Source organism: Pelecanus crispus, chromosome Z (genome assembly GCF_030463565.1).
Source record: "Pelecanus crispus isolate bPelCri1 chromosome Z, bPelCri1.pri, whole genome shotgun sequence".
Classification (NCBI taxonomy): domain Eukaryota; kingdom Metazoa; phylum Chordata; class Aves; order Pelecaniformes; family Pelecanidae; genus Pelecanus; species Pelecanus crispus.
The window spans coordinates 70,176,936-70,201,840 of NC_134676.1; the positions used below are offsets into that span (position 1 = coordinate 70,176,936).

The 24,905-nt window shown below is 45.8% G+C and overlaps 1 protein-coding gene across 1 annotated transcript in view; it reads right to left on the reverse strand.

The window, feature by feature from the left end:
• The window catches only part of ACO1 (aconitase 1), a 37,891-nt gene extending 34,443 nt beyond the window's left edge, over nucleotides 1–3,448 (reverse strand). The window contains exon 1 of the mRNA XM_075727168.1: nucleotides 3,408–3,448. The gene's annotated coding sequence lies outside the window, so the exon portion shown is untranslated. The remainder of the gene's footprint in view (nucleotides 1–3,407) is intronic.
• Nucleotides 3,449–24,905: the final 21,457 nt, after the last annotated feature.

Below are 24,905 nucleotides of genomic sequence, written 5' to 3' on the forward strand. Positions count from 1 at the left end.
ATAAGTGTTAAGGGAATGCTGTGTCAGCAGACTCACCACTGAGTGTCCTAATTAAAACATAGTGACTAATTTTCTTTTTGCTGCAGGAAAATGAGCAGTATTATTCCTGAGAATACAGGGAAGCTTATTTGGAGCCTACAGAACACTGAAAAATGAAGCCTTGATTTTTTTTTTTTCCTTGTTTTCCCCCTGAAAGACTCTGAACTTTAACCTACTTCCTACCTCTGTACAAACCTGCTGCTCATTTTGCCTATGGTAGCAGTCTTAGACGGTTCATTAACAAATATGCAGCATGGACCACTTTTAACAAAGAACCAGCTTTCAGTGTTAGTTTAAAAAAAAAAAAAATCTAAAACCCAGTATAACACACAGAAACATGTTCCCACTGATAAGTTAACACAGAAGCACCGCAAGAATTCTGGAATACAGAGAGCGCTGTAAGTGTGTACAAAGGTTTGGTCTGAAATTTGGTTTCAATTTCAGCAGGCAGGATTAAAAGACATCTTAGTATTGGTCTGTTTGTTTCAAAAGGCTCACATGAAAGAGGGAAGGAATGCTGTAGAGGTGCATGGTAAGGGGAAACAAAATGGTAGTATTGTGAATCAGCCCTCTACTCATACCATTACCATTGTACCAACTCTGTAAACTGCAGTCTCTGCATCCCTAAAACCCCTTTTGTGCAAACTGCCATCTGAACTGTTTCAGAGCTATCACAGGTATGTAGGTGGAAAGAGTCCTTCCAGGATGAAGAACTGATGAGAGGATTACTGCTGTTGTGAAATAAATCTGGTATCGTGGGGAAGAAGTCCTAACCTTTCATGCCATTTCAAGACAAATCCTGAATTTGTGCTCGGGAAGTAATGAAAGATATTCTTTTTCCGCAACAAAAATTGCTGCCTACAATCTCAGCAGCTATTCAATAGTTCATCTAAACGAATCCAGCTTTCAAACACCCATGGCTTCAGTCTGTAAGCAGAACAAGCATGTTTCTGATAAGATTTCATCACTTCTAACTAGCTGTTACCAGAGTTTACTAGCTAAGTTCCCTGGAGAGGCAAATTAAGTTTCCACAAAACATTTTTAATTCAACTTTTTCAGAACAGCTTTCCACAAAAAGGCCGGGGGAGGGTGGGAACCAACAAAAAAACCCAACCAAAACTAAACAAAACACCTTCTTTCACAAGCTTCTGGAGTCCTGACCCTAGAATTGTGGGATCTCCCAATTCCTGCAAAGATGTGCCAAATACCTAGAGGAAGTCTTCTGAACTAACCACTCCCTAAGGCAGCACTGCAGGCAAGAACCCTGACAAATTCTTACCTCCTATTCACACAAACAGAGCAGACTAGAAATTAAGACTCCTCTCTACCTTCTCTCTGTTTCAAAAGAAGGAAAGGGACCACTCTTCAAATCATACCCTTCCTGTGATCTTAAGTAGATCGTTACTCCAGGGAGGGAGAAAATTCCCAGCTATTATGTGGTGAGATCCTACAGTGACAGTCTATGTTGGAAAACACCAGCAAAAGAGATTTGCTGCTATTCTTACTATTTAAATATTAATAGTATTTCTTCTGTGGTTTCCTGCAATTATTGTTTCAGCTCTTCCACCATTACTGTAAAAACTTCATTGAATAATATCAAAGCGGGAATGTCTTATCCTCTGGCTAAAGGGAACCAGAGAGAAAGAAAGGTGCCAAATTACAAATATGATATGACAAAAAATGCAGTTTGAAAGCCCTACAGTCTTCAGTTCAGCAATAGTCTGCATGATATACTCTGCAAAGCACCACTAAGGGATCAGACTTCTTCATACACTGAAAACCTCTCCAGGAACTTCCTCTGTCTTACAAAGTCCAGGATGAGTGAAGTATTGACAATTTTCTGAATAACTCCTCACACACACCACAGATCCTGGAGGGCACGAGAGTCAACTGCACTTCCTACTCTACGCACATTAAATTCCTCTTACTTTCTTTGAAGTAACAATCCCCAGAAGTTTATTAGGACATTCTGATGGAGCACAATTGCTTTCAAGCAAAGCAATACTAAATAAACATTCCAGTGTTAATATTTCTCTAGGGTGGTCTTCCTTTACTTCGGTATTGTGGATTGATAATGAGCCAGTCTGAACAATAGCAACAGCACCAAGTGCTCAGAGATATTAATTCAATTCCAATTGTTTGGAGAGAGAATCCTCTGTTTTAGACCAAGTTTCCTGCTGATACTAAAGAATACTGAAGTCCAGACCTCTCTGTCCTCCCCCCCCCCCCCATACACCCCTACACTAACTTTAGAGGTAGAAACCAAATATCAAGTACAACCTCCAGTTAAAAAATTAAGAGGGAACTGTGGTGGTGTTATGAAACATGGCAATACACTGAACAGATACACAGGGACTAATCCAAACATACACCTAAATCCAGATTCTGAAACTGGGCATCTCCACAGCGACAGTCCTCAGCCAGGTTAGACTACAAGGCAAGTATGTGCATCTGTGCTACAACCTCCATGACTCTTACTGTTACCGAACATGTGCACCTGCTGTCTGTGCCATGAATGCAAACCAGATTATTTTGTCACCCAAAACTATTAAAACCTGTCGCTGTACCTTAATATAGGCTTCAACTTCTAATGCTTTTCTTCCATCCCTTCTCTGTCTTACCTACTTATGTTGCAGGTTGTTTTTTTTTTTTTTTTGCAACACTGCAGGGTTGCTGTGCGTGTGCTATCCACACTATGTACTATCCTCTACTATTAAGATACTCCTGAAATACCAACAGACAAAGCTGGAGCGGTTCCAGTAGGAAAATTAATGAAAAAAGCTTTCCTTAGATGAGGATAGGCAGCACAACTTCTCTTCCACTCCCGCTCTTCTCCTCTAGCTACATCTGTTCTTCCTTCTCAGCTCTGCAAAAGCGGACTCCTGCAGCTGGTGTGAGCAGGCCCCAGCCGGGGCTCGGCGGCCAGGGCTCCGCCGGCCGGGGCCTGGCCAGCCGCTCGGCTCCCTGCCCCCGCAGCGCGGCGGGGGGGCCGCACGGCCCGCCGCTGCTCGCAGACGGTGTCACGCCGCCGCCCGCGGGGCTGCTCGGCCACAGCCGCCTTCCCCCCGCAGCACCGAGCCGCTCCAACGCGCCCTTCCAGCCCCCGCCCCGGGAGCCGGGGCCGCCCGGCCCCGCCGCCACCGAGAAGCGGCGGGATCCCCCGGCCCGCCGCCGCGCCGGCCCGGCCCGGCCTGCCCGGCCGCCGATCCCCGCCCTCCGCCCGGGCCCGCGGCCGCCTCAGCTCTCCCCCGAGAGGCGCCCCTCAACCCCGCAGCTTCCCCCGGCGCCGCGGCAGGGGAAGCGGCTTCAAGGCGCCCGAGCCGCCGCCGTGCAAGGGGGTAAGCGGCCCCGGCGGGGCCCGCACTCACCGGGGAGCGAGCAGGAACAGACCGCCGCCGCTGGCCGTCAGGGGCCGCCGGGCGCAGGGAGGGAAGGGGGCGGGCGGGCGGGCTGGCTCCGCCCCGCCGCCCTCAGGGCCGGCGGCATGGCGGCCGGCTGTCCGAGCGGGGAGGCGGGAAGCGAGGGCGGGCGGGGAGGCAGCGGGGGTGCGGAGCGGGGCTGGCTTCCCCTTCCTGCCCGCAGCCCCGGCCCAGGCGCGCCCCTCAGGGAGCCGCTGCTTTTCGGGGGCGGTGCCTCTCCCCGCGGGGGGCGAGGCGAGGGAGCCGTGTTCGGTGTGGAGGGCTGGCCCCCGCGGTCAGGGCGTGGGCAGGGTGGCGGCACCGCGGCCGAAGCCCGATCGGGCGAGGCCTCTGCTGCGGGCCGAGCCATGGCGGCGGCGGGCGCTGTAACATGGGGCGCTGTAACATCGGCCGCGGGCCGAGCCATGGCGGCGGTGGGCGCTGTAACATTGGGCACTGTAACATCGGGCACTGTAACATCGGCCGCGGGCCGAGCCATGGCGGCGGCGGGCGCTGTAACATCGGGCGCTGTAACATCGGCCGCGGGCCGAGCCATGGCGGCGGCGGGCGCTGTAACATTGGGCACTGTAACATCGGGCACTGTAACATCGGCCGCGGGCCGAGCCATGGCGGCGGCGGGCGCTGTAACATTGGGCACTGTAACATCGGGCACTGTAACATCGGCCGTGGGCCGAGCCATGGCGGCGGCGGGCGCTGTAACATCGGGCGCTGTAACATCGGCCGCGGGCCGAGCCATGGCGGCGGCGGGCGCTGTAACATCGGGCGCTGTAACATCGGCCGCGGGCCGAGCCATGGCGGCGGCGGGCGCTGTAACATCGGGCGCTGTAACATCGGCCGCGGGCCGAGCCATGGCGGCGGCGGGCGCTGTAACATCGGGCACTGTAACATCGGGCACTGTAACATCGGGCACTGTAACATTGGCTGCGGGCCGAGCCATGGCAGCGGCGGGCGCTGTAACATCGGGTGCTGTAACATTGGCTGCGGGCTGAGCCATGGCGGCGGCGGGCGCTGTAACATTGGCCGCGGGCCGATGTGGGCTTGGCACACGCCTCGAGTGCCCCGTGCGCTCCCGGCCTGCGCGCCGGCTCAGGCTTGGGAGCCGGGCTGGGAGCCCCGTCACGGAGGCCGGGACTTGGAAGCGATGGTCGGACGGGCCTCGGTCGGGATACCGCTGGACTGCTTCCTCATGGCAACGCGATAGGAGAGGGACCTCAGGTTGCCCCTTGGGGCCTGGGGGAGAGCATGCTGGCCTGGCTGTCAGCAGAAACAGCCTGTTACTTATAAACTGGTCAAGATCAATATTGTGACGCCAATACTGAAGAACAATGTCAGAGTACAGGGCATCCTAGAGGACCTAATTAACATCAGCCCGACAGCCGAGTGCTACAGGGTGTTTGTCAGTGTCCAGCATGCCCACCATAGAACAGTGTATGGTTTGGGCCTGAATAACGTAAATTAAAAAGCATCTAATTCTAGGAAATTGTTAGGTAAGTAGGAAAGGGGGAGTTAAAGCTACATGGGAGTTGTGTAGAAAAAGTGTAGATGTATTTTACAAGTCTGGAGAAGATCTTGGGAGACCTAGAGAGTGGCTAGGAGACTTGCTAACCACTGAGGGTCGGAACGGGAGGAAGACCAGTAATGTTTTCGTTTTTCCCTGAAGAAAGCTCAGGCTAAGAGCACGCAGGGCTTCTTACTGGCATTGGTGCAGAGGAGCAGGTCTCAGATGCGCAAGCTGGTGCAAAGAGTGAACATGGAAGTGCTTTGCTCCGCTTGGAAAGAAGGATGGAACCTAGAAAATACCCAAGATGGCTCTCCTGGTTGTTTGGCGGGTTGGATTCCTGCACACCGACCTGTGCTGGCAGATCCTCCTGCCTACACACTGTCCAGCTGGAACTTGCAGACCAGGGAAAATGAGTGGTAGGATCACAGGTCTAGCAAACAAGATACGTTGTGTAGCTTTTTTTTTAACTAAATACTGAAATCCTGGGTTTGGCACACCTGCTACTGATTTTACTGGTACAGTTAAGACTTATGGGGCCCCTCTGTACTTAAACCTACTATTCCCTGACTTGATACCTCTAAATGTCCTGTCATCTACAAAATACAGTACTTTTGAATTATCATTTAAAATCTCCAGGTTGGCCTGTTTTCTGTTCAGCATAAGTATATTGTGCAGTAATTCACATGCACTAAATTCTCTTTTTAGAATTCAATGAGTTTTTAGAACGTATGATTTGCTTTAACAGATAGTTAACTTGGACATGAAACTAGACATTCTTTCATAATATTCTTTTCAAACCTTTGGCCAGAGAGGTTTACAAGACTGAGTTTTTCAGAATGAAGTCATATCTGTAGTTTGGCAGTGGAAGGAGAAGGCCCATGTTTTCTTCAGGATGCCACAAAATAGTAGATGACTCCGGTGGCATGAGAAGCCAAGTATTTCTAAAACCTCTTAGTGGTTTCCTTAGAGTTTCAGATGTTTCATTAATGGATAGAATTTTTTATTTTTGTATATATTTCGTTAATAGTCATAAAAGCATTTCAGTATGTTCCTCTTGGTGAGATGAAGTCCTGCAATAACTCTCTGGGTATCTTCCTTTTAAAGGATTGTGATTTTGTTGTTGTTGTTGTTGTTGTTTCTAATAGAACAGACTTCCAAGGGCCATGTGCATCACTGAGTTTTGAATCATGAATAAAATCCTTCATACCTAGATACCAAAGCAATTGCTTCAAAATCTGATTGACCTAAAATCTCTTGGGCAAAGAGCAAAGACTAATGAACTAGCAGGTCAGCAACAGAAACGGGAAATCCATCTGTCAGCTCTGACTTCTCCCAGTGAGTATCTGCAAGGTTTGTATTTTCTGTTCTGTGTGGAGGGGAGGCCCCCGAGGCTGGGGGGTGGGAGGGAAGATTTCTTACCACAGAAAGAGAGGCAGCACTACTGCAGCATCTGCTGGTTGTATGTAAAGACACAGAGTCCACGAAGGGATTGGAAAATGGGCTGTTCATTCAAGGGTTTATGGCATTGCTGTCTGAAGGTTATCCCATGCTGGCGCTTGCAGCACAAGCATTTGAGGCTGTCATTCTTCTCAGTGGGGCTGAGTTTACAATAATGTGGCATATTTAGCAGATGATTAAAAGTTTGTGGGTTTGTCTCTCTCCCAAGACTGCTAGGAGGTGAGTACTACATTAGATCTGTTGTTTGTGAGGAAGATGTTTACTGAAATGTGTTCTTGGTTTTAAGATCAGATTGCAAGGACATCCAACAGTTTTCTTGGGCAATCATGCATTGTGCTGAATCATGGTTGAAGGAAATGACTTTCAGTTCTTGCACCAAAGATGGATGCAAATAGGAGTAACAGTGCCTTTCATGTTGCAGTCATGAGCGTCCCGATGCTTGTGACTTCCTGGTTTTTAAGGTTTTTCATTACATTATTTTACAGCAGATGAGGAACTGTGTGTCAGTCCTTTGTCCTTTCTGTCTTACTTGGGAAATCCATTTACAAGAGGCTTGGTCTAACCTCACAGTCCTTCTAGAGTCTTCTTTGAGGGTTTCACCAAGCAATGTCCTAGAAGTTCAGGGAGTTTGTCATGCCTATTCAATCCCTAGCTGATTTCACTGTCACGCCTCTAAACGTATTTTACTCACCCTGATCCTATCAAGAAGTTAGAAATGCTTGGGTTTCCCAAGGGGCAGCTTTCAGCTCATTACAGCTAACAAAGCCTTAATGTACAGCAGTTAGTAGACTTCTTCCTTGTGGTAATCCTCTGTGAAGTCTCAGCTGATCGCTGAGATTGCAGCAATCACAGGATTGCTGCAATTGGTCTCAAGCTGGGCTAGGCCTGGGATGAGGGGGGACACAATAAACTAGAGCTGTCAGCCTAGAGGACAGAGCTGTTTGCCCTTTAAAGTAGTCATCCCAAAGAAGTGTCCCTTAGTAGCATAATCTGCATGTGTCTTCCTGCTTTTCCTGGCTATGTGCAGTCGAAATCTCCTGATGAGGTTTGCTCTGGAGTGCTGTGTCCCAACAAGCATCACCTAAAGGTATATCATATACTATGTTCTGCAGAGCATGGTATGAATTAATATTTTCAAATTCGTTCACCACTCAGTAAAAGTGCTTCACTCCAGGAAGCCATCTGTGAACAAGTTTGGAAACTGATGAGGTGGTAGCTTGCAGGTTATGGCCTACAGCTTGTCCTGAGTACAGGACAGTAAGTTTCTTTGGTAGCTCACAAAGGAGTTCGTGCTCAGTTTTCATCGTCAGTCACTGTATTGCATTTAGTGTGGCAAGGTTTTGGTATCGGGGCAGCTACAGGGGTGGCTTCTGTGAGAAGCTGCGAAGCTTCCCCTATGTCCAATAGAGCCAATGCCAGTGGGCTACAAGACGGACCCGCTGCTGGCCAAGGCCGAGCCAATGAGCAACAGTGGTAGCGCCTCTAGGACAACATATTCAAGAAGGGGGGGGTGGGGGGTGTGGGGAACCAAAACAGCAGGGTCACAAACTGCAGCTGGAGAGAGGAGTGAGAATATGTGAGAGGAACGACTCTGCAGACACCAGGGTTGGTGAAGAAGGAGGGGAGGAGGTGCTGCAGGCACTGGAGCAGAGATTCCCCTGCAGCCTGTGGAGGTCCATGTTGGAGCAGGGGGATGTGCCCAAAGGAGGCTGTGACCCCGTGGGAAGCCCATGCTGGAGCAGGCTCCTGGCAGGACCTGTGGACCTGTGGAGAGAGGAGCCCACGCTGGAGCAGGTTTGCTGGCAGGACTTGTGACCCCATGGGGGACCCATGCTGGAGCAGTCTGCTCCTGAAGGACTGCACCCTGTGGAAGGGACCCACACTGGAGCAGTTTGTGAAGAACCATAGCCTGTGGGAAGGACCCATGTTGGAGAAGTTCATGGAGGACTGTCTCACATGGGAGAGACCCCACGCTGGAGCAGGGGAAAAGTGTGAGGAGTCCTCCCCTGTGGAGGAAGGAGCGGGAGAGACAATGTGTGATGAACTGACCGCAACCCCCATTCCCCATCCCCCTGCGCTGCTCAGGGGGAGGAAGTAGAGCAAATCGGGAGTGAAGTTGAGCCCGGGAAGAAGGGAGGGGTGGGGGGAAGGTGTTTTTAAGATTTGGCTTTATTTCTCATTACCCTACTCAATTTTGATTGGTAATAAACTGATTTTCCCCAAGTTGAGTCTGTTTTGCCTGTGATAGTAATTGCTGAGTGATCTCCCTGTCCTCATCTTGACCCACGAGCTTTTTCGGTATATTTTCTCTTCCCTGTCCAGCTGAGGAGGGAAGTGATAGAGCGGCTTTGGTGGGCACTTGGCATTCAGCCAGGGTCAACCAACCACGGTCATATACACCCAACTGTTCTAAGCTGTTAGACTTATCATCATGCAACAGTCGTACAAGTCTGAAAAGAGAGAATGTAGTGCAGAACACAGGTTAGAAATACCAAAGTGGGTTCTGGTTATTTAAATAAGCGAGGGCCTGCTGCTTGTCTTCTTTGATGCGATGACTGTGCATCCTCTAAAGGAAATCCTGTGGTCAGCATATTTGAATAAATGTGTTATAATTTGCTTTTGGTCTTAGCACTGATTTACTTAAATGCCTTTCTTTATATAAGTCTTCAATTCATACAATTGTAGTAATGCTCATTGAACTTCATAGTTTGGCTTCAGTACCAAAACAAAGATCTAAGTTCTGCCATCTACTGGTTAACTGGGGTTTAGCGGAGGCTTGGTGTCATCCACTGCCAGTTAAGAGGACATTGACTTGGGAGTTCAGATCCTGATTTTGCTCCCGTACTGTCAAGGACCCATACAGTTTTCTTGCAGAATAAAAGCACTTCTTCGACTCTGCCACATGAACTGAAGAAAAGGGAGTTGAGAATGGCATTATGTACCCAAAATCAAAGCATAAATTGAGACTGAGACAAGGAAAACTGCTGTCACTTGACTGTCAGCACTGTGCCTTCAACACCAGACTACATAGCACTTTTGCAGAATTTCTTCAGAAGTGGATAATCTCTGATCAGCTTATAGTCACTGTACGGAGGATCGAAAAACTGTGTGCACCATAGAAGTGGGAGGGCAGTTCCTGTCCCTGTTGAGAGTAATGTATAACTTGCAGTAAATGTGGAGGTCTTTGCTGGCCACCAGTGTATTTCCCTGCATAGCTAGAATGGTGTGGAGGACTTTAATCTGGACTAGATTCTTGGGCATGCTCACCCTAAAACAACCCATATTCAAAATATTCTTTGAACTGTTGGTGTATACGCAATGTACGCAGGCTGGATCTGTGCTGTTCGTAGTTTGTATCGCAGTTGCACTAACACTCCCTACTGAGCTCAGGACTCTTGACAGAAAATGTTACTAATCTGATACAGCTGAAAGGGGATGAAGAGGGGAGTAAACTAATGCAGAAAGTTGGTAGAAGAAACAAACTCTGGCGCCCAGGCTGCTAGACTATATATCATGTGGCCAGTCTAAGCTACCTGTTCACTTTGCAGCTGTACCAGCCTAAAGAACTTGCACACGGTTGCCAGCCTCTACCTGAGAGGCATCTCTTTTGTACTACATGCTTGCTGTCATGCATTTAGTGACTGGTACATGTACAGCCTTGAGCTTTCACTACAGCACTATCCTTCCATTCCCTGTACTGACTAGTAATTATTTCTAGTTGCCGTGACATCCAGAACTTGGTTTATCCACTTCCCGTGGGGCCTATTCCAGCGAGTTCTCTCACTTCTAAGAAGTAAGTTGATGGTGAATTTCTTTTTCATAGCTCACAATTCAGGAGCTGCTCCACTTAAATAGCAGGGAGATTTCTTACAAGAATAAGAAGGAGAAACAATAACACCGTCTTTGCTTTAATTTACATTTTTGCTGCAACGTGGGAACAACTTCATGTTAAAAATTCTGGACTTGATAATGATGTGTACATACCAACAAATTCTGTGCTAGGACTAACTGGCATTTAAGAACGCTTACAAGAGCTGCATAATTATGTGGATTTAGCCGAAGTGATGTGCTGTTTTCACAAGTGAATAAAAACATACAAACTTGAAACATCCCATGCCTTTTCCTCTTAAGAAACAGTGGTTTTCAAGCATCAGTTACTCCCAAAGTCAGGGAGGAAAGGGAACCTTTGTGACCTACCTGTAGCAATGCAGCTGAAATCAGTGCAGTCTGCAGTCTTAAATGCTGTATTAACCCAGGTTGGTGGAGGCCTAGATGTTTCGTTAAATGTGTCTTTCTGCAGCTCCAGACAGAGGAAAACAATTGCTAATGCTGCCCTTCTGTGTTCCATGAAGCATTCCGTTGAGTGAAGATGTGGAGCAAATTGTCACTGTTATACTGACTTGACTGTAACTGAGATAATTTTTACAAACAGAGGTAATGGCCACACCTCAAATTTCAGAATAATTTCTGCTTTGCAGAGAAGTGTTAATACAAAGTCTAAACTTGTTGGATGCATTAAATACACTGCTGCAGTGTTCTGAATCAACTCGGATGGAAGTTTTAAAGCTGTCACTGGTAGAAATGACGTAAAAGCAGTTTGACATAAAGTATGAAGGTATTACACAGAACACAAGGGTGATGTCAGAACAGTTGTGGTCATTTGCAGTCAAGATAATTTTGAAGTCAATTGCAATAAGATTGTTCAGAAAAAATAAACGTCAGGTAATGATCCTCCAAATGAAGAGTGTGAGAACAAGTCACAGGGAATGTTTTGAGAATAAAAGCAGATTAGAAAAAGAGGAAACTGGCACAAAAAGAAAATGTGTTGAAGTTCAAGACAGGCACTGTTAGTAAAATGAGTAGGAAACCATTATAAGTAAATAATACTATTATCATAAAAATATGGGTTAACTTCTGGATAGATTCTGCAAGGGTTAATATACTAGCCATAAATGGTGGAAAAGGCTCAGAGTAATCCATTCAGCAAATATTGAACTATTTTTGTGCTGGCTAAAAACTCAAAGTCTGGAGTTCAACTTGATCAGATCCACACTGCTGTAGCTGCTCAGCTTTTAGTGGAGCTGTTGTGACTACACCCACTGAGGTGTACTGTCACTTTTCACTTTTATGGACTGCTCAGACAACACTTTAGCCCTGCAGTGAGGGACTTAATGTGCAAAATAATGTGCAAAACTTACCGTAAGCCTCCGGGAGGAGAACAGCGCCTGGGCTCTAAATCAGGAGGTAAAGAGCTGTCTTTGTCACTGCCTCCGCACACTAGCAGTGGTCAAACAGCACAAGACTTCGGTAAGTAGAAAGGACAGTGTTCTTCCTGTATCCCTGGTTTCTGAGGGGAGAAAACATCTGGACATGTCTTATTACTTTAGCGAAGGCTCTGCATTAACATATGTCCTCTGGAGTCCCTGTGGATAATAATTGTACTTAAATGGAGCAGTTAAAATCTTGCTCTAATAACAAATAAAAGCTACTACATTACTAATGAAAGATACAAGAACAACAGCAGGGAATATTTCACTTTCCATAGGTGTCACCCATCTATGTGCATATTTAATCTGCCTGCTGACATTGATTTCAGTGCTTATTTAGGTAGGCCTTATTGGCAAAATACCATTTTTAGCCATGAACAACTCATTCAGTCATAGTAGAAGGTTATGCCAAACTTCTTCCAGAACTGAGAGGAAAGCAGAGCCAGGCTCAGTGAAAAAGCTAAGAGCTGAGCCTCACTATTCTTTTCTACTTCCTTATTGTACAGAGATGGAGTTGGAGGACAACGAAGCATCTGGAAATGAATCTCACTAATCTCACTAAAGTATGGGGGGTGATAGAAAAACATGGTTTTAACCTGAAATTCATGATTTTCCAATCTTTCTTTCTCTCCTGTTATTACCCATTTCCATATTCATGTCAGAAGAATTAATTATGTAAGTTCTAATAAAGTCTCCGAAGTGTGAAAACAGGAACATTCTTCTGTCACTTTGAAATTAACTATTTGACACCCATATCAAAAGCAAACACTTAATCATAGCTGTAAAGAATAGCTGGCACATTATAGAAAGAAATACAGAACGTGCTTCTTGCACAGAGGTCCATATTTTATACTGCCTATACATGCTTGTTTTGCTCAAAGAGCATTAAAGATGCAGAGAAAAGCAGTAGAAATTCCTTTGCTGCACCCTAATGGTAGGCAATGTTTGTCCGCTACATTTCACTTAATGCCTGAACATGACTGATAACTATTCTTAACTACTTTTCAGTGAAATGTTGGTGTATTGGGTCTGGCTGAGATGGAGTTGGTCTTCCCTACAGCAGCCCTTATAGTGCTGTGCTCTGTATTGGTAGCTAGAAAGGTGCTGATAACACACCAGTGTTCTGGCTACTGCTCAGCAGTGCTTCCACTGCATCCAGGCTGTCTCTCCAACATTTCCCCGCCTCACCAGTAGGCTGGGGGTGGGAAAGATCTTGGGAGGGGGCACAGCCCGGACAGCTGACCCAAACTGACCAAAGGGATATTCCATACCATATGACATCCACTCAGCAATAAAAGCTAAAAGAAAGGAGGAGGAAGGCGGGGGGTGGCATTCGTTATTTACATTTGTCTTCCAGAGCAACGGCTATGCGTACCGCAGCCCTGCTTCCCAGGAGGTGGCTGGACATCACCTGCTGATGGGAAGTAGGGAATAAAATCTTTGTTTCCTTTTTTTTGCTTCTGTGCACGGCCTTTGCTTTTGCTTTGCATTAATTAAACTGCCTTTATCTTGACCCCCGAGGTTTTTTTTGGGTTTTTTCCATCTCATTTTCTCCCCACCTGTCCTGCTGAGGAGTGAGAGTGGCTTGGTGGCACCTGTGTCACAACCCAAACTGGGCTGCCCAGAGAGGATTGTGGAGGTTCTGTGATTCCCGTGGGCTAAATTAAGGTGAAACGACACCAAATGATGAATTAAACACTTTATTGACAGTAAACACCAACCTGAACTTGGAAAGCACCATGCTATGCAGGGGATAAGGGGGACCATCCCGTTCAGTCACGAGGTTCAGAAGAGACCCCCTTGCTTTCTAAACTCTTTTCCAGAGAGGAGTCTAGGTGTGGCTAGGTTTAATCTTAGTCTCACACTTGGTCAATAGTTTATGTGAATAAGGAGGCAACCTAAACCAGGAAAGCACCATGATAAGCAACGTTGATACCGAAAGTTATGGCTTACAAAAACTCTCCAAGACTCATTTTGGAGCTTTAGAAACAGGCATTCTTAATTTATGGCGCCAGATACATGTGGGATACTGCCACCTAATGTGCATGCCGCACAGCCAAAGACATAATTTAGGTAGGACAGAAGTATACATATTCATCATGTTTCTTGGAAAAGGTGGTCTTAGGATAATGAATCCCCGGAACTGATTTACCTATTCTGTCCCCAGGTGCGCATGCTCGGTGATTTGGGTCGGTGGTCCTTGGGGGTCCCTAGTAGTCTTCGCAGAGGGGTCTTTCAGTGTCCTTTCCATGAACTCTGGATCCTTTTCCCATATATAGTCATGAGTTGGCTCACTGAGCAGCTTATCACAGCTTTGCTACAACATGTGCTAGTCCTAACTAGTTTCTCTGCACTTATCTTGGGTGATGGTGCTCCTCGTTCTTCTGACCTTGGTGTCTGCTGGTTTCAGGCTGTGATTTAAAGAGTTTGTTCAAGGTTTGTTAATCTTACAGTACAAAGATACCATCTGAAAGAATCTCTAAGCAAGTCCACAGTTTCTCTCCGCTGAGTTAAAGTCACAGGCCGAACTTTTGATGCAGAAGTGTAGCTCTCACATTCTGTATCAATGTGGGTTCTAATCCAAATGCTCAAAGAGAGAGAGAGAGGTACCACCACCCGTGGATCCCACCATGCTGACCACAAACGCGGCAGCCTGTGGCAGGTGGGGCGGCCGGCCCGGAGAGGGGTCCTCCAGGGGTGGGGGTGCACGCGTGGCTCCTCGGAGCTGTGCTTTTGGTGGGCCAGTCCCAGCCTCCAGTCTCGCCCCCGCTGAGGCTTATTCCAGAATGTTCTCCATCTTCTGCGCAGGTGCTACCCGGGGGGGAGTCACGAGGGGTCTTTCGGGTGGCCGTGAGCCCCTTCCTCAAACGAGCTCTGCACGGCCTTCGGCCATCAGAGGGCGAGAGGGCAAGTCCTCCAGCATCTCCTCACCTCTGGTGCTGTGCGGACCCCAATTTATCGCTATGGAGACCTTAACTGGTCTCTTTGCAGACCTTACCTTGCCTCGCAGCAATGTTTGAGGCATTAACTCTTTCAGTCCCTGACAACCTGGCATCCAGCCAAGGTCAAACCCACCACAGGTTGGATATTGCCTGGGTTTTCCCCAAATGGCTGTACTGGTACTTTGCTTTTTGATTTCTCAGTTTTCCTGCAGAAAGTTAACATTCTGAATAAAAAGAGCTGTCACAATTCAAGAACCTTCCACTTAGTTTCTTCCAAGGCTTTGTGACCGGACCCGATCACTTATGATACGGCACAGTCAGGAGGGATGTTTCTCTGACATATTTTCCTGCCTCTGAGGGCACATCATGAAGGATATACCCTGACCTCTAGTGAAAGTTTAGCATGGAGCCAAATTAAATCTCACCCCAGGCACTGCAATACTATTTCTGTTTAAAAAGTTGTCCTTTTTGCCCCTTTGCAAGTAGTCCAAATCTTTCTGTACAACGAAGCCTTCATTAAGGTCTACTTCAGTGGTTGCACTAATCAGCAGGACACCCACTGATCATAGCAGCTGAGGATAACATAGTGAAGAAGACAGAGGTTGGTGTTTCTTTTTATCCTGTTTCTTAGCACAACATTTAGATGCCACGAGTGGGTAATCTGCTACTACTGCTCTGTGTGCAAGTAGTACCTCCACTGTTGATTTCTCGGTGAGCAGACCACCTCATTCACCACAGGCCTTAATCAAAAGCTGTGGTTATGCCAAGAGCAATCTACCCAATAGGACCTACTATGAAACGTTAATTTGAATGCTACCAGGCTCTCAATGCTTCATTTCCATCACTCAAATCCCATTCACCTTCTTCTTTTAATGCAGTATCTTAACTGACCACAACAACTGAACATCTATTTACTAAACACTGCTGAGGTATTTTGGTCATGTTCCCTATGCAAGCAGCTCCTCAACAGCTAGATTTAATTCTGTGGTGCATTCAACACATACCAAGGCTAAACCTCTTTTTAGATGTCCACCTCCTAAAAGCATTTAGTATTGGCCTGATGCAGCTTTTGTTGTCATTTTGCCTTTTAGGAGATTTTGTAAATATGTTATTTGGAGGGTAATGACTCAAAGGGGCTATTCCACACTACAGTCCCATCTGGATGATCTTGTTCCATACTAAAAATTACATTGGCAGTACTTAGTTTAGTCCATTTGCAAAGAAAACTTACCTAGGCTACAGAACCCTAGTTCTGGAGTAAGCATCCACATTAAAGTTAATGGAAGAGTACCTGCTGTGCATCTGCTGTGCTTTAACACTACACCCTGTTATTTCACATTCACTTTCTTCTGGCTGCACCCCCAGGCAAATGGCAAGCCGTCCTAAAATCCCACCCTGAACTCTGCCTTCTCAACCTGAACATAATGCTAACAGACCGGAAGGAAGTGTTGAAGGCTATTTCTTTCCATATGAAACTAATTTTGGATTAAATTGCCAAACCTCAGCCACTATTTGATGTGTCTTTGATCTTTGAAACTCTTGTTAATGAATAATTGTGATGATGCATTCGAGTATTTGTTGGTAAAATGAACCTCTTAAGCTTTCAGAAGCAAGCAAAGTTACTTTATATTCCAGTGTTCTGAGTGGGCATCTGGCAGTAGAGGAGCCTTGCAGGAAGATGTAAGATGCTGCTTTATGTAAAAAAAAAAAAACAACCAAACAACCAAAAAAACATTATTGTACTTGTTCAGTGAAGAATGGAATGTAGCATGAGTGCTTTGGAATGTGATCACTAGGTTAGGAAAAAAGGTTAGGAAAAAAGGTTAGAGAAAAGCCAAGAGGACTTACTTTTCAAAAGAAACATTTCACTCGTGTGTGTGCGTTAAGCCTCTATAGATATCCTTTATTTAGATTAAAGTAACAACTAAGCATACAGAGCAACCTAACAGTTACTGATGTTAGTAGGGCTTGACTCCCAACAAATCCCAAGTGCCTGCAATGGCACTGCCTGGGGACTGAAGTATTTTTGAAGTTGAGTCCAACTTGCAGAAATACTCAAGCTGAACTGATTCTCTCATCAGCTCAGCAGTGCTCATGGAAGGGGAAGAGGCTGACATGAAGCCTGGGAGCCCACCACAGCCAGCGGTCTTGCCAGAAGCAGCATCTTGGGCCAATGCAGTGGTTCATAAGGAAGTTCCAGGGCTGAAAGGCAATGGTTCTGTTGTGGTGGTCTCTAAAGGAAAGCCAGGCTGGACTGCAGTGCTTAGACTTTCATGATGCCAGTGGTCTGTGGTGGGAAGTTGCAGGGTTCATGGCTTTTGCACCAAATGACACCTGTGGGTGGGTCTGTGGGTTGTGGCTGTGCAGGTGAGCTCTCAGCTTCTCTCCCAGGGGTTGCTTCCAGGCCCATTGCGGCTTTGGTGCTGGAGGTGCTGGTACCTGTCCCCATGCTGCAAAGCACAGGTGCAGGATCCCTGTTAACTTAGCTGTGGAATGTGTTTTGATGTTGGGTGCTCGTTTCCTCTGGCCCCTGGGGAATTTAAGGACATCGGCCTCTGCAGAGATAAGTGCCACTGCCACATTGCCTTCCCTGCCTGACCCTCTGGGATGTCATGCTGTTGCCTGAGCCATCGGCTGCCCTGCACACCTTGAGAGTTTCTATTTTGCATCCATGACCGCCTGCTGGTCCCGTTATATCACAGAGAACACAAGCAGGTTTTTAATTGTTTTACTTGCATCATGGTTTGGAAAATTCACACTCCCCAAAATCTTGAACTGAGTTACATATTGTAAAGTTTTGTCTGCACAAGAAGTGATAGAGCAGGAGAAAGCAGGGAACTGCTTTAACACCGAAGCTGGATCTGACTTTGACGTTGCCCCTGCTCTGAGCTCCAGAGACCCCTCCTATCCTGCATTATTCAGTGAAATAAACACCTACAAACCCAGTTCTCATAGCATTCACAGTATGTATCTTCCCATGAATAAACCCTAGACTGCACTGAGCAGAGCCCATTTTAGTTACACTTACTCTGCTATGGAGTAGAAGGAGGAAACGTAACGGTATCCAGGGGGAGCAAAGAGGGACTTAACAGGTCAGTTTGTTGTTCACAGATATGAGTGCTGGTGTTTTCCTCATTATGGAGCACAGCATCTCCAAGTCACTGTTTTCCTGATCAGGCAGTGTTTGCTCCTGTTCAGCTGGACCAGAGGAGAGCGGTGATCAGGCTGGCGAGAGCGGGCTGGCCTTTAGCACACCGGTAGCGTAGCAGGGACACCAAGGGACACAGATGTAGTGCTGGAGAATGTGCAGGACAGCTGGAGCCAGCATGACAGCACGCCCCTTAGCACCAGCCCAAATCCTGCTCCAGGAGGAGGACAGGGGACCCTCCGGGTGTGGGGTTGTCAGGAGTGCCTGGTGCCTCTCCCCAGGGCTGGGGTCTGGCTGAGGTGCAGGGCTGCCTGCTGCAGACCTTGGGAGAAGGCCAGCACACCACGTAGCATCAGGGACGATGAGCAGGAGACGCCTGGGCAGAGGCAAGAGCTGGAGCCCTGCGCTGGCTATGCCGGGTGCACCCATTCTGACCGAGTGAGCAGCACTTTGGTGCAGGCACCACCGGCGGAGCAGGCGTGACTGACATCAGCCCTGCTGTGCAAACCTTGAGAATCGTGCTAGGCCGTTATCTTCTCAGGAACCAAGGAGTCTAGGACGCCCCTTATCAGGAGCTCACAGTGCCAGCCTGAGCTGCGACTAGACAAAACTAAAACTGCTGTGGCTGCACTCCTGCACATACAGCAAAGGGGGGTTGGCTACGAGTCAAATCACTTTATGCTATAGATATCTGTAGCCCCCCGCGAGCCCATTGAGCTGTCCTGTACAGCAGCGGGATGCATGGCGGTCATCTTCCCTTAAGCTGGGACACCTCTCAAAGTTACTCCTCGAGGCTGAGAGACCCCTTACCTGGCATCTGGTATCAGTAACAGGGTAAGCTACATTTTATATTAGGCCTAAAAGTATATTGTATGCTAGTGACATTTACATATCCAGCTATAGCTTAATTATTAGAAGTGTAATAAGTAGTAGTGTTTGACTGCCGTCTAATCACCGTTTAAATCACCATTTAAATCATTGTCAAATCATCAAACCACTGTTTAATTACCAATTATTGCTTAATCACCATTTGATTACTATTTATCATGGATTAATTATCATTCGATCATTGTTTAATCATCAGTAAAACCCTTTTAGTTAACCCCACAACGATGACTTCTCTTAATAATTCACCTGCAACAGCTGTGTAAGAGATGAGACAGCTAAAGGCTATGCTTGACTTCGTAGTAGGTTGGGACTCCCAGGGTGGGAAGATTGGGAGCTTTTGACCCCTGGCAGCAGGAGAATGGCTCCTGCTCATGCAGATGTGAACTGAGGGCACGCAGGTGCAACACCCTGAGAAGCAGGAACAAGCTCAGTCAGGAAAGGCATCTGAGCCTGAAATGCATGTCCCCTCATGAGGACAGAGTGAGTATTGGCAGCTGGAGACTTTACTTTTGCTGACCAGACATACTGTCTCAGGAGGTTTGCTGCTTGCCAGGACCCTAGATCTGGGATGCTTTTGCCCAGCCCTTGGGCCATCACCCCCATCATCTACCTGGGCACCAGCGACACTGCCAAAGGAGCGTCTCATGCACAACCACATTGCCCTGGAGTCTAGGATGAAGGGCATGGGAGCACAGGTGGTGTTTCCTTACATTCTTGCTGGTAAAAGAATGGATGCATCCTGTGGGCCAACAGATTCAATCAGATGTAAAGAGAAATAAGGCTTTATTAAATGGTGTTTTCTATACCGGGCTTCTGATGCATGATTAGAGTGTAGAAACAGAAGCTGCAATGTGGTTTTAACAACTTCAGACTTGTGTTACATGGAAAAATTTTTTTCAGTGTGGACAACTCTTACCAAAACTAAACAGCAATCTGTTATTCCATACGTGGGTGTTTCTGCTTATTGTGCAGTTCTGAATGCACTGAGTTAGCTACTCCATTCATAAGAATCGCTTACGTGTTTCCTAGGTCCAGAGACAAAACATGATTAAATAAATTAAACTAACAATCCTTTACAATAAATAAATTAAACCCTAGTTGGGTTTTGGGTTTGGTTTTTTTTTTTTTTTTTTTTCCCAGACAAGTAATTCCTTAACTCTGAACAAAGACCTTATGTTCCTTGTCAGGAAGTTATTTGTGCTAAAATGTAAGAGCTGGAAATAAGCTATTAAATGTTAAAAATCAGTGTATTTGGAGCACAAATGGCTTGCCTGTCATATTATCATATTTGCTAGCTGACTGGACATAAAGCTTCAGCCTCCTGACCTTGCTGTGTTGTTACACAGCTTTTTTTTCCCCTTTCAGCTCTGATACGGCTTATTGTTTACAAGTCTCAGTTTTGTTAGCAGAACCAGAGAAGTTCCTGAGATAGCAAGAAATATAAATGCTAAAATATGGTATGAGTTCTGCAGTTATGTCTGCCTATGATAAGTGTCTCTACCTTTTTGTTAAACACTTACTAGTGCTGACTATAATAATTTTATAAAAATAAAGTTGTATTAATTGATGTTATCTCTGTATGTTTTTTCCCCACAGGAGATGGATGTATTTAAACTGAAGCACTTTCTTCTGATCTAAGTCTCTGTACCCATGTGTGGAGTGGTATATTTTATATATAAATATTAATATATAATTTATTTTCTGGAGTTCAAGAAGATAGACATTTTAATTTCCTTTTTTTTTTTTTTTTTAAGCTTGTGTAGTTTAGTGTGTTATTTATTATAACCTTTATCTGGAAAGGTATAATCTCTTAATCTGGCTATATAAAGAATCAAATTAAATATTGAAAGACATACCAGCTATATTACCGCATAACTTGAAACTGAGCCAGAACTTTGTGTTAGCTTTCCTTATCTGAGCTTTTGCTTCTCTTACTCAGGGGCAGTTGTTGGTGCTTTTAACCAACAACTCTGTACTTGATTTATTTCTAGTGTGATCAGAACAATTGTTTTAAAGACATCTTTTTCAGGAAGTAAGATGTAGAGCTACAATGAAGCAAAAAGAAAACTAATTAAATGCTATTTACTAATACTTTTTCGTAGTGTAGATATGAGAAATTGCATTTCTCTTTTGCTTTCCATTGCAGGCTGTAGAGTGCACAAACGTGATCTAATATTTTACTTGTCTCCTCATTTGTGAGATTTTTGCAAAAAAAAAATGGTATTCCATTTCAATGAACATCAGGATTTGCTTTTGATTCAGACATCACCAACTTAAATTATGGAGAGGTGAAAAAGCTACAAATCTAAAACTTCTCTTGCCTAGGAAGCTGACACTTCATGAACCATTTCTACCAGATTATCCCTCAATTTCCAAATACTGATGTCTTGTTTAAACAAAAACAAACCCCCCATAACCCTTCCTTCCTACTGGCTGTCAACAGCAGGACACATTCCAAGCCCCGGCTGTGTTTTACATTCTTTGTTCTCAGAAGCCACAGTTTATTTTAAATTTTCCTTTTCTACCTTCACAGCAACTTGATGTCATGCCTCTCTTTCAATGCTTAGTGGTAAGGAAAGAAATTGAGAAAACAGAAGTCAACAATATAGAAGATCCAACTAAGCTCAGAAAGGCTTTTGCTCACAACTCAGCTGTGACATGGCATACCATTGGATTTCACACCTCACCGATATGTAAAGAAAACTTTATATAGAAAACTTCACATAGAAACAGAAATTTAGCAAGCTGATCTGGCATTTGGGAAGCTAATGGCTCTCACTGCTGTTCTGAGAGTGGAGGAAGGTGTTCGGAGCTCTCCAAGAAACCAGGAAATTGGAAGGCCAGAAGAGTCCATTTTTTTCAAGACGCTCCTTCTACCTATTTTAGGCTGCCATGTTTGGTCCCACTGCTTCAGTAAGAGCCTCAGTCAAAAGAAGGACTGCCAGTCTTGACTCTCTTCGCTATCAAACCTGCCTCACAGGTCCATGGAGCTGCAGAGGCTGGCAGGCCTCTGGGGGGTCATCTACCCCTCCCACCACTCAAAGCAGGGTCACCTAGGACAGGTACCTCAGGGCTGTGTCCAGTTGGGTTTTGAGTATCTCCAAGGATGGAGAGTCCACAACCTCTCTGGACAGCCTGTTCCAGTGTTCGACCACACTTACAGTAAAAAAAACTTTTTCCTACATGTACATGGAATTTTCTCTATTTCAGTTTGTGCCCATTGCCTCTCATCTTTTCACTGGGCACCACTGAGAATGCTGCGGCTCCGTCAGCTTCCCACCCTGTAATCCGATATTTATACACCCTTATAAAATCTCCCCTGTGACTGGATCCAACTTGATTATTTATTGCCAGTTTTTTGCAGCTTGCATACAAATAAACTGCTTCATGAAGGTGTTGAGTAACTGGATTTCATTGTACTGAGCATCAAGAAAGCACGGGTACAATTTACTGTATTACTTAAAGGATAAAAATATGATGTGATATTGACAGCACACAAAGCTTATTTAATCCCGTACATAAATGGTGGGTAATGTACCAGACCTTGCACTTCTCAGTTGTATCAAAAGCTTTCTATCTGTCACAGTATGTTCTCTCCCTAGATCTAGAGAGTACAAGAAAGTTACAAAAGGTTCAGAAGATCCAAGGTATAAGGCTTGCTCAATTTATAGAACATACCTCTGCCAACACAGGAAACTAGTAAAAATGAGGATTTTCCTGTATTGCCTGACCTAGAGTTGTACTACTTCAGTTTAATGAGGTTATAGCATACCAAGTACCGCAAAATGTTTATCTGGGTATAAAACTAAGTAAATGATCTTTTCAGAGGCATTACGTTTTGACCTTTTTTACCAATCTTGTCAAAACATAGAAAATGGATACTTCTAGAATTTGGCCTGTTTTCATCTGTGTGGCGCTTTTCTATTAAAAAAAAAAAGTATCTAAGAAGTGGTAGTTTTTTCCTGTTCCATCTTTCAGTTATCAGCCTGTAGAGCAACAATTCTGCATGACCAAAAAACCACTCATACTACTGCAGCTTGGAGATTTATGCAGATCTTTTGAAACAGTCCACTGAGACATGATGGGTATCTCATCATTTTATATATACTTTTATATATATACAAAGACTGGAAGAGCCACCGAGCAATATTTAACAAAGGCAATCCTTTGATCTCTGACAGCTCTAGATTTCAGGAATGAAGCATAAAGGTAGAAATTACTTCTTCATCTATTCATGGGTATCTGTAGTCTATACTAGAGTATGTGGGAATGTTGGTTCTGAATCGAAGGCTTGCTGGAATTCCACAGAATCTTCTAAAATGGAAATGCTCTAGGACATTTATCCATAAGAATACAGAATTTTTTAGCGTTAACCAAGATGTTCAAGGTCAGGTTGGACAGGGGCTCCGAGCAACCTGATCTAGTTGAAGACATCCCTGTTCATTGCATAGGGGAATGGACTAGATGACTTTACGGGTCCCTTCCAATAGCCTGGGGATTTCCTGCTCAAAGCCAGGCCACCCATGAGGTCAGACCAGGTTGGTCATGGCTTATCCAATCATGTCTTGAAAACTTCCAAGGATGGAGACGGCACCAGCTCTCCAGGTAACCTGCTCCTCTGCTTGGCTGCCTTTAGGGTGAAAAGGTTTCTTCTTATATCCAGCCTGAATGCCTTGTTTGAAGTTCTGCCCTTTGTCTCGTCCTCCCAGCACGCACCACTGTAAAGAGCCTTGCTCCATCTTCTTGAGAAACTCTGTGTCTGAACTAGGGGGCTGCTATGAGCAGCCCCTTGAAGCTGTCTCTTCTTCAGGCTCTGAAGTGTTCCTGTGAGCACTGTCCTGGCAGGGTAAGTGCTCCAGCTCCTGACCATTCTGGTGGCCTTCCACTGAACTTGCTCCAGTTTGTCAATGTGCTTCCTGTATTGGTGGCCAAAACTGGATGCAATAATCTCATGAGTGATGAGGACACAGAGATAATGCCTTCTCAGTCTACTGGCTGTGCTCCTGGACAGCCCAGGATGCTGTTTACCCTGGTTGTTGCCAGGGTGCACAGCTGGCTTCTATTAACTCATTGCCAACCGAGACACCCAGGACCTTCTCCACAGTGCTGCCCCCCTGCCTGTCTGTTCATTTCTCCCGCCTGTCCAGGTCCCTCTGGATGGCAGTGTAATGACTGTTCCCCCAGCTCAGTGTCATGTGCAAACCTGGCAACAGTACTCTCCGTCACTTTCTCCGTGTTGTTGATAAAGATGCTGAACATGACAGGTCCCAGGAAAGACCCTGGCAGTACTCCTCCCGTTAGTGGCCTTCAGGCAGAGTTCAGGTATGACCATTAACCGCTACCCGCTGAGGCCAACTATCCAACCAGTTTTTTACCCATCTGGGTTGTCCACCCATGCTGGACTGTAATATTCCAGCTTGGATACAAGAATATTGTGAGACACCATGTCATAAACCTTGCTGAAGTCAAGGTTCCACTGGTCTCCTCTCCTACACAGATGTACCCATTGCGTCATGGAAGGCAATCAGGTTGGTCAGGCATCACTGGCCCTTGGCAAATCCCTACTGGCTGTCCCTAATCATCGTTGTCTCCTCCATGTGCCCAGAAATGTGTTCCAAGAGGCCTTGCTCTATGATCTTCACAAAGACCAAAGCGACGCTGAGTTTGTGGAAGATGGGACCTGTCATTACAGACTTCGGCTCATTCATTGTATTCAGCAGGCACATGTCTAAAACAGAAAGGGTTTCACACTGCTTCCCTCTTCCCCATCCTCTTGTATCCTCTCTATAGTATCTTAGGCATGTTTTGTAAATCATGTTTGTAGGAGCAATTAGAAATACTTCAAAGTTTTTGTATCTAACTGCTCACTCTCCAACCATAAAAAGACATACCATGCTTTCTTTAGCCTCTAAGTTATTTTTAGTGTGTCTCTTTGAACTGGTGAAATCCTTCTTGCTTCTAATCATAAATAGGTTCATATTAACAACATGGAAGGGAGATGGAAAGTAAGATTAGTAGAAACTAGAAGATGCTAAGAAATTTTAGAAGGACTTCAGTGTTGGTCTACTGGACAACAGGATGGCTTGTTTAACCTTTCACCAAAATACAAATAAATCAAGGTCTGGGATGAAAATCTAAACTCCTCTTTTATTGGCTGTCATGGCTTAATTAAAGTACATGGACGTTGTTTCAGACAGCTCAGTGGAGATTCTCAATAGGAAGCTGAGATCCAGTCAGAGAAGT